Source organism: Pinus tabuliformis, chromosome 2_2, assembly GCF_031772625.1.
Source record: "Pinus tabuliformis cultivar Carrire ecotype Pingquan chromosome 2_2, CPIR1, whole genome shotgun sequence".
NCBI lineage: Eukaryota > Viridiplantae > Streptophyta > Pinopsida > Pinales > Pinaceae > Pinus > Pinus tabuliformis.
The window spans coordinates 902,925,889-902,939,956 of record NC_142300.1 but is presented as its reverse complement, the minus strand read 5'-3'; the positions used below and the strand labels follow the sequence as shown (position 1 = coordinate 902,939,956).

At 36.4% G+C, this 14,068-nt stretch overlaps 1 pseudogene; it reads right to left on the bottom strand.

Moving 5' to 3' along the window:
- Window positions 1-10,348: 10,348 nt before the first annotated feature.
- Window positions 10,349-11,047, bottom strand: LOC149195930 (F-box/kelch-repeat protein At5g26960 pseudogene; annotated as a pseudogene).
- Between the last annotated feature and the right edge of the window lie 3,021 nt (window positions 11,048-14,068).

Here is a 14,068-nt window from a genome sequence, read left to right as displayed (position 1 = left end):
GAGCCTTTATGACTTGAAGGATTTAAGTACTAGAACTTACTTGTAGATGGGGAAATTAGTAAGTAAAGGGGTGAGACAAATGAAGGGGAGTTAATTATTTGAACATCTAAACCATTGTTTTTTCCTTCTTAAATGCTCATGCACATTGAAACATATAATCAAGCATGATAAATGTTCTTTTATCCAATCAACTTTGTAGTTGAATAACCTTTCTTCTACTTACCCATTACTTACCCTACCAGTTTTTCTCCATTTTATTTGGGTTCATTTATGCTAGCAGACCCTTATAATTCATTTTTCTTTTGAAACGTAAAATATCTAATTCTAACCTTATATCATCCAAGGGCTCAGATTAAACTAATGAGCTCCTTTTATTTTCTCTACCTATCTAATGATCTACCAAGATTAAGCTGTTTGGTCAGATTTTATTCTCTAACTATAAACATAAAATTGAAAGCATGAAATAGCCAAGGTTAAACAGTTTGACTACCATGGGTTGTGGCATGTATGACAAGTTGCATACAACCATTATTATGCATAAAAGTAAATAGTAGTGGCATTTAGACTTGCACACTTTCATGGTCTCTTTTCGTTTTTGGGGTTCATATATTTTCATTTTTTTGACCTTTCATTATTCTTTTTATGCTTTGATGTTTCTTTTAGGACATACCCTCTTTACATTTTAAATTTTTTTAATATGGAAAACATTTGCAGAAAGCGAAGGTATGTACAATATTACAAGGCTCAAACTTAGTCAATTCAAAATTATGAATCCTATCACTATAGGACTCTAAAGACTTACTTAAATCAGTTGAATTATCTAATATAATGCATTGCGAAAACCCCCAATACTTAATTCAAAAGAGTGAAGGGAACTCTACTTGAATGGTTCATGAGGCACAATACTTGCTAAGGTTTTACAAATGGTTTAGCAAGCTGATGCAGACGCATGGGGACGTAGCCAGTAATGTGAAAGCTTGTTCACATGTTGTGGCTAAACAAGTTGAAATTCATTGACTGAATGGTCAAAAGCCAGTTTTACTGAGAGAGTTGGATCTCTCAAGAAATTAGTTGTATTTCATTATTGTAATAAGTTAGAAACTGTTTAATTTTAGATTCAAAGGTAGGATTGTTAGAATATAGCTAGGAGTTAGAGATTTGTTGTAAGATTTATTAAAAATAGAGATTTTGTTGTTAGATATGGTTGGAGTAATAATCAATGTATAAAAAGGAGGCAAATGTAATGAGCAAAGGAGAGAGAGGATTGAAGATGGAGTAGAGTGAGAACCAAGATTTGTGTGTAGGTTTCCAAGTGAATAGAGGTCTTTGATGTTGTAATCATGCCCAAGGCCGAGACTCTGTAATTTTGTTAATTTGTGAATAAATATTGTTGTCTGTGTGATTCCCTTATCAAACCTGCGGAGATTATATTTGTTTGCATGTGTGTTATGAGTATTTGGGATTGAATCATATTAAGTTCCATTTCCATACATGATGGTAGAAAACATTGTGTTAAAGGTGAGTTTCGGCGTTGTTTGGTTCTGCAAGCGGAAGTCCCATTTACACAGAGAAATCATGCAAAAACAATTAGCAGATTCATAAGGCGGAACTGTAATATTATATATGGAAGTTTTGGGGGCTTATTGGGTCTAGACACATTATCACATCATGACAACGGAGTGGCCTGCATTAAAGTCTAAACCCCGAACCTTTGCGACTGCTGATCGCTGACATATCGCATCGGTGTTTTGAAGCGGGAGCGGTAAAGCGTTAAGTGGGAGCAGAGTCGATCGCTGATAGTAATTAGCGATAATCGCATCGAAACTCTAGAAAAGGGGAACCGCAGATAGCGCATACCTTGCATCTACCAACCATCGATATTTCGATTGAATCTGGACTGTCCAATTAGTCAGATCTGTGTAAAAACGCTTATATTTGTTTAAACAGGGGAAAAATCATTCTTTGGGCATTTTCAAGAGCATTTCAGTCCCGAAAGGAAAAAGCATAAGATTGAGGAAATGGGTGTTAAAGCGGGGTGATTGTTTGGTTTTATAAATCCATTGTTTCCACCTGCATCATTTGTGGTATCAGAGCAAAAGCTGAGGTTAATTGCAGCAAAAATTCCACCAAGGAGAGGAGCTGGCATTGGTCGAGGAAGACCAGAAGCAAACACAGTTTTTCTAGAGGAGATCCGAAGTTTGCAGACGAGGATGGATACTATGGAGGTTTCCCAGAGAAGAGCACCTGATGAAGGAATTGATAATGCTACAGAAGAATCTTTCGCAGAGGAGGAAGAAGAAGAAGAAAATGAGGATACTAAACTCATCAAGATGTTGGTTAAGGTAGGAGGGAAACCAAAAGTGGAAATTCCTACATATGAAGGAAGTTTAAATGCAGACGAGCTAATGGATTGGATCAAATCCTTAGACAAGTACTTTGATTATGAAGAGGTCGATGAGAAGAAGATGGTGAAGTTTGCAGTCCCCAGATTGAGGGGTCATGTAGTGATCTTGTGGGATGAATTACAAACATCCAGGACAAGGAAAGGAAAGCCGAAGATCAAGAAATGGGACAAAATGGTAAGTAAAATGAAAGCCAATTTTTTGCCTAAAGATTATCAGTTGAATCTTTTTAAACAAATGCAAAATTTAAGGCAAAAGGGAATGTCTGTTAAGGAATATGTAGAAGAATTTTATAGATTAAGTATTAGAGCAGGACATGTAGACGATGACCTAGAGAAAGTAGCTAGATATGTAAATGGCTTAAGATATGATATACAAGATGATATTAGCTTGTTAAATCTGAAAACTATTGAGGATGCCTATCAAGCAAGTTTGAAGGTAGAGGAGAAGATATTGAGAAAACAGAGTCAAAGGAATAGAGGAAGAAGCTCAGTCAGAGGCAAAGGGACTACCAGAACTAGGGGACAACAACATCAGCATGAAGTAGGAAGCTCAAGCAGTAGACCACCATAGAGAGGAGAGTGGAAGAGAGGAAGATTCGCCCCCAGAGGAAGAGGCCAAGGAAGAGATGTTCAGTGTTACACATGTGGAGAGTGGGGACATATCTCATGGGACTGTCCTCATAATAAACCAACAAATCATAGGAATGTGAATGTGGCTGAGGCAAATCCAGAACCACCTCAACATATGGAGAAGGAAGAACCCCCTGAAGAAGGAGAATCCTTATTATTAAGAAGGACTTTGCTTAAGACAGAGAGGATATTGAAGAGCCAGTGCAGAGGAAGAATTTTTTTAGAACTACCTGTAAATCAAAAGGTAAGTGTTGCAAAGTAATAATTGATGGTGGAAGCACTGACAATCTAGTTTCTACATAGATGGTGGACAAGATCGAACTAGCAAAAACCATACACCCTACTCCTTACAAGGTTTCATGGTTACAGAAGGGACATCAAGTCATTGTGACAAAACAATGCAAGGTTGAGATACAAATTGGTACGTATAAAGATGTGATTTTATGTGATGTAATGCCCATGGATGTATGTCATATATTATTGGGGAGACCGTGGCAGTTTGATCGGAAAGCAATTCATGATGGGAGGAGGAATACTTATACCATGGAGAAGGATGGAACTAAGCATACATTGTTGCCATTGAATAATGATGTTGACAAAGGAACACCTGGAAGTAGTATTATGTTGATAAGCGGAAAGGAGTTACTATAGGAGGTAGTGAAAAGCGAGGAGTTGCATTTTGCCATTATGGGAAGACCAAAGGTAATTTTAACTTCCACAAAATTTGGATGATTTGCCTAAAGAAGTTAAAGTTCTGTTAGATGATTTTGCTAATATCATTGTGGATGAGTTACCAAATGTGTTGCCACCTATAAGGAGTATTAGCCATCATATCGATCTAATACTAGGGGCAAGTTTACCAAATAAAGCTGCGTATAGATTAACTCCTCAAGAAAACACAAAAGTTGAAAGGCAAGTGCAGGAGATGATGGATAAGGGGCTAGTCAGGGAAAGTCTTAGTCCATGTGTTGTACCAACAGTACTCAGTCCGAAGAAAGGAGGAGAATGGCGCATGTGCACAGATTCTAGAGCTATCAATAAGATCACTATTAGTTACAGATTTCGTTTTCCATGTATGGATGATTTAATGGATTGTTTGAGTGGATCCAAATATTTTACTAAAATAGATTTGAAGAGTGGATATCATCAAATAAGGATTCGGGAAGGCGATGAATGGAAGACTGCCTTTAAAACGAATAGTGGTTTGTATGAGTGGTTAGGCCTCTTGGGCTCACTAATGCACCCATCACATTCATGCAATTAATGAATGAAGTCTTAAAGGACTATGTAGGCAAGTTTGTTATTGTGTACCTTGATGATATTCTAATTTTTAGTAAAAGTAAGGAAGAACATTTAGAGCATCTTAAATTAGTTTTAAGAACTCTACAGAAAGAGAAACTACTTATAAATCTGAAGAAGTGCAGTTTCATGAAGGAAGAGTTGATTTACTTGGGATTTGTAGTTTCCAAAGAAGGATTGAAGATGGATCCAGAAAAGGTCCAAGCAATTTGGAATTGGCCTATTCCTAGAAATATATTTGAGGTAAGAAGTTTCCATGGACTTGCAAGTTTTTACAAAAAGTTTATAAGAGGTTTTAGTAAGATTTGTGCACCTATTCTCGAAACAATTAAGGAGATCAATCAGCTGTTTAAGTGGATAGAAGCAGCAGACAGGAATTTTTAATTTCTGAAGAAGAAGATCACAGAGGAACCAATTTTATCTTTTCCCAATCTTGAAAAGGTATTTCAGGTTGAAACAGATGCTAGTGGAGTTGCAGTTGGAGTAGTTCCGAGCCAAGAACAAAGACTGATAGCATATTTCAGTGAGAAACTGAATGAAGAAAAGAGGAAATATTCTTCCTATGACAAAGATTTTTATGCTATTGTACAAGCCTTGAAGAAATGGAGACATTATTTTCTGCCAAAGGAATTCATATTATATTCAGACAATCATGCCTTACAGTTCATCAATAACCAGCTGAAGTTGAATAAAAAACATGCCAAGTGGGTAGAATTTTTGCAAAGTTTTACTTTTGTAATAAAACACAAGAGTGGTAAGTCAAATAAAGTAGCAGATGCATTGAGTAGGGTAAGTTTTATTGTGCAAGAATTCAAAGTCGGTGTTGTAGGATTTGAGGAAATGATTGAAATGTAGAAAGATGATGTAGATTTCAAAGATATCTATGCAATAGTTCAAAATCTAGTAGTTCATAACAGGAGTCAGTGGTTAGATTATCTCATTCAAGGAGGCCTATTGTTTAAAAGGAACAAGTTATGTATTCCCAAATGTTCCATGAGGGAAAACATAATAAAGGAGAAACATAGTGGAGGATTATTTGGTCACTTTGGACAAGATAAATCCTTTTCTTAGGTGAATGCTTTTTATTATTGGCGAAAAATGCAGACTGATGTGAAGAGATTTGTTGAGAAATGTAGGATATGTTAGCATGCAAAAGGAAGGAGTCAGAATGCAAGATTGTATCAACCATTTCCAATACCAGACTGACCGTGGGATGCAGTTAGCATGGATTTTGTTTTGGGATTACAAAAAACCCAGAGAGAGAATGATTCCATTTATGTTGTAGTAGATAGATTTTCCAATATGGAACATTTCATTGCTTGTAGGAAAACTAGTGATGCAACACACATACCTAATTTATTCTTTTCAAATATTGTAATATTACATGGGTTACCTGTAAGTATTGTGTCTGACCGAGATACCAAGTTTGTAGGGCATTTCTGGAGGACTCTTTGGAAGACACTGGGAGCTAAACTCAGTTTTAGTTCAACCTATCATCCTCAAACAGATGGACAGACCGAAGTAGTGAATAGGAGCTTGGGAAATATATTGAGATGTTTAGTATATCAAAATCCTAAATAGTGGGATTTAGCACTAGCTCAAGCTGAATTTGCTTGTAATGATACTCCAAACCGGAGTACTAGAATGATTCCATTTCAGATTGTTTTTGGAATGCACCCAAGAGGTGTGTATGAGCTTAGGAATTTGGGAAAGCAGGAGACCAAGAGTGGAAAAGCTGAAGAGTTTGCAGAACAGATGCAAAAACTACAGGAATAATTCAAAGGAAAATTACAGGAAAGCAGCAAAAAATACAAATAGAGGGTAGATTTGAAAAGAAGAGAGAAAGAATTCCAAGTGGGAGATTTAGTGATGGTGTATCTAAGAAACGAAAGATTTCCTGCTAAAACTTACAATAAACTGAAAATGAAAAATATAGGACCATGTAGAATTGTAAGAAAGTTTTCAACTAGTGCATATGAAATTGAATTGCCTGAAGGAATTGGAATATCACCCATTTTTAATGTTGCATATTTGTATCCATACAAAGAGGCAGAGACAGAGCTACAGGAGGAAACTACAGGAGATGAAGTTCAAACTGTGAATTGGGAAGAACAAATGCCAAAGGAAATTAAGAAAGAGGTTGAAGCTATTTTTGAGCAAAGAGTATCCAAGAGAACTAGAGGGAAGACTTATTTCCAATATCTAGTCAAAAGGAAAGGACAACCAGTGGAGGATGCTAGTTGGTTGACTACAGCAGAGTTGCAGAAGTATGGAGTAAGTCCTGAAAGCCTGAAGGACAATTCTTTTCTTCCCTGAGAGTTCGATGCAGGAGCATCAGGACTTAGCCAGCAGTTTGAAATCTTTTTCACATGTTGTGGCTAAACAAGTTAAAATTCATTGACTGAATGGTCAAAAGCTAGTTTTACTGAGAGGGTTGGATCTCTCCATAAATTAGTTGTATTTAATTATTGTAATAAGTTAGAAGCTCTCTAATTTTAGATTCAAAGATAGGATTGTTAGCATAGAGCTAGGAGTTAGAGATTTGTTGTTATATTTATTAAAAGAAGAGATTTTTTTGTTAGATACGGTTGGAGTAATAATCGATGTATAAAAAGGAGGCAAATGTAATGAACAAAGGAGAGAGAGGATTGAAGAGGTAGTAGAGTGAGAACCAAGATTTGTGTGCGGGTTTCTAAGTGAACAGAGGTCTTTAATGTTGTAATTAGGCCCAAGGCCGAGACTCTGTAATCTTGTTAATTTGTGAATAAATATTGTTGTCTGTGTGATTCCCTTATCAAACCTATGGAGGTTATATTTTTTTGCATGTGTGTTATGAGTATTCGGGATTGAATCGTATTAAGTTCCATTTCCATACTTGATGGTAGAAAACACTGTGTTAAAGGCAAGTTTCGGCGTTTTTTGGTTCTGCAAGTGGAAGTTCCATTTACACAGAGAAATCACGAAAAAACACTTAGCGGATTCATAAGGCAGAACTGAAATATTATACACAGAAGTTTTGGGGGATTATCAGGTCCAGACACATTCTGGCATCGTGACAATGGAGTGGCCTACATTAAAGTCTAAACCTCGAACCTTTGCGACTGTCGATCGCCGACATATTTCATCGGTGTTCTGAAGTGGGAGTGGTAAAACGTTAAGTGGGATCAGAGCCGATCACCAATAACAATTAGCGATAATCGCATCGGAACTCTAGAAAAGGGGAAGCTGCGATAGTGCATACCTTGCGTCTGCCGATCGCCGATATTGCAATTGAATCTGGACAGTACGATCGGTTAGATCCCGATCCCCAGTAATAACGCTTATATTTGTTTAAATAGGGGAAAAAGACTTCCTTGGGAATTTTCAAGAGCATTTCGGTCCCAAAAGGAAAAAGCATAAGATTGAAGAAACGGGTGTTAAAGCAGGGTGACTGTTGGGTTTTATAAATCCATTGTTTCTGCTTACATCACAAGCTAAGTGGGCTTGATTGTGGGGAAAACTACACAGTTAAGCGCGCTTGATCCAGAGGCGATCTGGGATGGGTGACCTCTCAGGAAGTCCTGGTTCCCGGTGCAAGCCCCGAAAGTGATGATTGACGCTATGTGATTTATTTCACTAGTTTCAATCTCACTTCTTCACCCCTATGAGCATCACCCAATGCAATGAGTGCTAAGTGGACTATTCAAAAATCATGAGAAATTAGTCAGCTACGACTACCTCTCATGGAAATGGTCATAGATGAATGAATTACTTAACGCAGTTGAATTATCTAATATAATGCACTGTGAAAACCTCCAATACTTAATTCAAAAGAGTGAAGGGAACTCTACTTGAATGGTTCATGAGGCACAATACTTGCTAACGTATTGCAAATGGGGTAGCAAGCTAAGTGGGTTTGATTGTGGGGAAAACTCCACAGTTAAGCACGCTTGAGCCAGAGGTGATTTGGGATGGGTGACCTCTCGGGAAGTCCTGGATACCGAGTGCAAGCCCCGGAAGTGATGATTGATGCTATGCTATTTATTTCACTAGTTTCAATCCCACTTCTTCACCCCTATGAGCATCACTCGATGCAATGAGTGTTAAGTGGACTATTCAAAAAGCATGAGAAATTAGTCAGTTACAACTACCTCTCATGGAAATGGTCATAGATGAATGACTTACTTAATGCAGTTGAATCCCAAAAAATGATATCTAATATAATGCACTCTGAAAACCCCCACTACTTAATTAAAAAGAGTGAAGGGAACTCTACTTGAATGGTTCATGAGGAACAATACTTGCTAAGGTTTTGCAAATGGGGTAGCAAGCTAAGTGGGCTTGATTTTGGGGAAAAATCCATAGTTAAGTGCGCTTGAGCCAAAGGTGATCTAGGATGGGCGACCTCTCAGGAAGTCCTGGTTACTAGGTGCAAGCCTAAGAAGTGATGATTGAGGCTATGTGATTTATTTCACTTGTTTCAATCCCACTTCTTCACCCCTGTGAGCATTACATGATGCAATTAGTGTTAAGTGGACTATTCAAAAATCATGAGAAATTAGTCAGTTACGACTACTTCTCATGTAAATTGTCATAGATAAATGACTTACTCAACGGAGTTGAATTCCAAAAAATGATATCTAATATAATGCTGGACTATTTAAAAGTCATGAGAAATTAGTCAGTTATGACTACCTCTCATGGAAATGGTCATCGATGAATGACTTACTTAACACAATTGAATCTCAAAAAATGATATCTAATATAATGCACTGCGAAAACCCCCGAGACTTAAAACAAATATAACTGAGCCTGGTGAGGCTTGTTATTTCGAGCGTGGTGAGACATATTTTTTTTGCTTTTCTCATCATTTTTCACAAAATTCAAGTAACTCTATTACATAGTCGAATGCGAAAATATAATGAGTTACAAAAATATTTCATAAAGGAACTGTAGGCGACTGTCAAATTTCCACTGGTATTAGTAAATCAATGAATATCCTTATTTGGTATATTCAAGGGAAAACATAATACCAAAATCAGACTTATATATAATAAATAAGGTAATTTTGTAGGAATTTAAAAGAAAAGAGAAAAAAAAATTGCCAAGATATAGGCCATTGGTCACTATAATCTTAGTTAAAACCACACGGAATAGGAGTCCTATTGCAACGTATGTGTTCTTTATGACTTTGTAGAATTCTTTGAGTACCTTGCAAATACCTCAAATCCATTTGATTACCTGTAAATAAATTTCCAACAATCTCATGCAAACACCTCGAATCCATTTGATAACCTATGGAGAAATTACCGGTAATCTCATATATACAAAATGAGAGAAGTGGATCGTTTATTTCAAGAATCGAATGAAGTTCCAAGATCCAGTGAACTTCATAATAAAGGAAGAATATGTTAAATAGGGAGCATATATCCTCATCTATACAACATTTAATGTACTGTTGTGACGCGTATATTATTTACCACAGTTCTTGAAGAATCAATTGAAATCATTATACACAGGCAAAAGTGTTTAATGAAAAAACCAAAAGATGTAACTGCTAATGCAAAACCCTTTATCTATGCTATTTTTTTAATAGGCCGTGCACCCAAGTCAATGGAAAAAGTTACAATTGTAAGAACATAAATACAATGCAGAGGAAGAAGCAACGATGGAAAGTGTATCAAATCCAAGACCATGGAGGCTTATCAATGAAAATTCCATGGAAATACAGTGACAACATTTAGGCTTGATGGAAGTCCTTATCCTATGAACTCGTTCTAAGAAAAAAAAACCAACCTTGTGAAATCAGATCGAAATGCCACAGAAGAGATTTCCTTACAAATTCATTGAGAAAATTACTCAGATTATGCATAAGAAACCTAGAGAAGAGAATGGGAATCCTTCAAAGAGCTTATGTATGAGAATCTTGTTACAGTTCCAGACTGGTAATACAAAAGAAATTAGTGTATTCAAATTGGCACTGAAGAGAAAGCATTAGGTTCCATGGTTAATATGAACCCTGATTTATGGAATCAACTAACACTCCACCGTAGCATAGACAACTCCATTCTTAACAAGAGGAAAATCAGGTCCTCTAGCCCATTCATGCAACTTAGTAACATAGATCAACACCAACCCTTCTTCCAGGCCTCTATCACACCTCCCGCTTCTCATAAGAAAATCATCAATGCAACCTCCAACTTGCAAAACATAAACACAGGTACCCATTGTAACAAAAGAGAATTTTAGCACATTATCCATCCTTAAAGGAGATGGAATAGGAGGAGGCTTAATCTGACTCCATAAATCATTCCTGGTATCATATCCCCAGAAAGAAAATTCAACTGCATGACTTGACAACATATAAATATATGATCCCATCACTGCTAAAGCAATCACACAACCCCCCATTGGTAGGGCCTTGGTCTTGTGCCAAGTATTAGTCTTGGGGTCATAGGAATCGATAGATCCCACATAAGCATAAGGATGTAATGAGAAACCATTCTTCTTACCAAATTTAAACCCTCTGATTACATAAATAATCCCATCCACGACAGCACCCAAGCAACCATATCTCTTTCTAGGCATAATTGCAATGAGTCTCCATAAATTAAGGTAAGGAACATATTCCTCTGCATGAACAATGGCTTCCCTACAAGCATCTCTCCTCATAGAGCCTCCAGCAACATAAATCTTGCCAGAAATTACATAGTAACGTTTTGTTTTCAGAGGCATAATTGGAGTACTTGAAAGGGAAAATGACAGGATTTCCAAGGAATACATTTGAATTTACCACTGGAAAAACAAAACGAACATGATGACAAAGTACTCTAAAGAAGACTGCGGTTGCATTGCAAAATGATTTACAAAATAGAGTTCCAGAGACCAAGAGAGTGTACATTCATTACAAGTCAATGAATGCCCTAAAGTACAATATTCAAAATACAGAAAGGAATTAAAAATTCTATAGGTGTAAAGACTGCATGAGGGAGAGAGGTCATAAGATTGTTGTTGATACTTCTTCAACAAGGGATGTGAAAGCAGCTGATGTGCAGTATGGAGAAGTAATACATCCTTTTTAAGGAAACATCTCATAAAACACTAAAACTATGACGATGCATTAGGTGGCATTGATGGAGGGTCACCCAAACAGATGGCCACCATTAATGTAGGCCAATCAGGTGTTTACCCTAGAGACAAACAAGGGAACCTTCCAAGTGCACATTCCAGGAAAGATAACCCCAAACTCCATATATCTGCAAATCATTCGTCATACTTTCCACTGTACCCATCAAGATCGAACCTTTCAGGACTCATATAAACACAAGTTCCCACGAAGGAATTTCACTGGGCTAAAGTGTCAGCCAACACAGTGTTGACACTGAAATCAGAAATCTTGACTTCTCTTCTCTTGTTGATCAACAAATTGGAGGGTTTTATATCACAGTGGAAATTTTTTTTCTGGTGCAGGTAATGCAAGCCCTTGAGAACCTGCCTGGAAAAATCAACCAAATATTTTTCTCATATTTTCTTGTGGGCTTGAAGAACATGCACAAAGGTACCACCGTCCATGTACTCCAATGAAAAAGATATCTCTCCTCCTCGATCTAATATGCCATAACAATGCACAATTTGTGGAGAATTCACCCTTCGGAGAATATCCATTTCCCTCATTATTTGCTTTTGGTACTTAGAGGCTTGCCTCTATGAATTGTTATAATAAGCGGGAACGATAATGATAGCTTTATTCACTTGACAACCCAAGTATGCTTGGGTGATTTATTTCATATTAAGCAATACCATTGAAGATATTTCCTCAGCCACAAAGGTTTTCTCTTCTCCCTTAAAAGTTACTTGGATCAAGAGCTTATGATTGGATTCACAAACAATAGAAAAGGGCCAAAGGCTCTTATTAGCTTGGACAGAGGAATTGGAGAAATGCCTGCCAATCAACCTCTTAGCATAAAAAATAGTGTTTGCAGGGTTGAAAGCGACTTGATTCTTGGTAGGGTCTCTGATGAGGCGTTCATTTTCTGTGAAGGCAACCATGGAAGGAGTAATCCAATTTCCCTGATCATTGGGAATGATATCCACTATGTAATGATAACCATACCAAACACCCACACAGCTGTCAGTGGTTCCAAGATCGATGTTTATAGCCTTGCAATTGGGATTATGAGGGAAATCCATGGATGTATATTGTGATCATTTAGCAAGATTGAACGTAACTTATCCGATGTAAATCTCAAATTAAGTTGGAGGTATAAACCTTAGATATTTTGAACTCGAGTAATTGGGTACACTGAAAGTTTTATCAGTTGGAAGAGAAAACTTCACAATCTTTTTCAGGTTAATCATTTTATATATGGACGTTTTTGAGGTACTTATCATGGAACCATTTCCAAGTTTATAGCAATACATGAGATTTAACACTGAGACAATTTGACCTGTAAATTTTAGGAAATATTTGAAAGAAAAATTTTGTTTGTTGTCCAATAGATAGATTGAAGTATGCATTATCAAAAGCTAAAATCTATGACAAATTCAAATTAGAAGACAAAGTAACATTTGTAATTACAAATTTCAGAAGCCTCTGTATATTGAGATATAATTCCATTTCAATTCATATATTATATCCAGAGACCAAATTTTCCATCGATATCATATTCATATATATATATATATATATAAATGAGTAACTATGTTAGAAGATGTTGTAGCTAAATGCTAAAGTGGATATTATATCATAGTATACTTCTAGTAAAACATGAAAGTAAATATACATTATTGTGTACAATATCTTGATAGATACCTTTAAATTAGCATTGTGTATAAGGACTAGCAACATCCTCCAAAACTATACTAACTAGTTCATCTTCCTAACTCATAGATTTTATTTATTCATTGAACTGATGTAAATATTCCTACTCTTATTTCTCATTTAACTCTCCTATGGACAAATTTGCTTAGGTTCTTGAATCTGAGGCCATTGACTGATCAACTCTACGAAGATTAAGTGCAGAATTCTAGAGCTGCCTCCATTCGTCTCGTGCCTCATCCAATTGTTGTTGTACTGCCAGCACATATTCTTTAATTTTTGCTACTTGAGCTATAATTTGATTGTCAGCTTCAGTTTTTGTTGCATCAACATTGGGAATGGAACCCCTATTGCAACTTTAATTTCTACTACTTGAGCTATAATTTGACTACCAGTTTCAGTTTTTGTTGCATCAAGATTGGGAACAAAAGCCCTATTGCAACATATGTGTTCTTTATGACTTTGCAGCATTCCTTGAGTCTCTTGCAAATAATCCATTTCATAAATTGTAAATAAATTGCCAACAATCTCATACAAATCTCTCGAATCCATTTTATAACCTATGGAGAAATTACCAGTAATCTCATATATACGAAAAGAGAGAAGTGGATCATTTATTTCCAAAATCGAATGAAGTTCCAAGAGTCGTGAACTTCATAATAAAGGAAGAATATGTTAAATAGGGAGCATATATCCTCACCTATACAACATTTAATGTACTGTTGTCAGGTATATATTATTTACCCTAGTTCTTGAAGAATCAATTGCAATCATTATACATAGGCAAAAGTGTTTAATGGAAAAACCAAAAGCTATAATTGTTGATGCAAAACCATTTATCTATGCTACATGCTCAATAGGAAGTGCACCCAGGTCAATATAACAAGGGATTAATTAGGATTTTACCATGCTGAACAGTTATTGAACCTATTTCATAT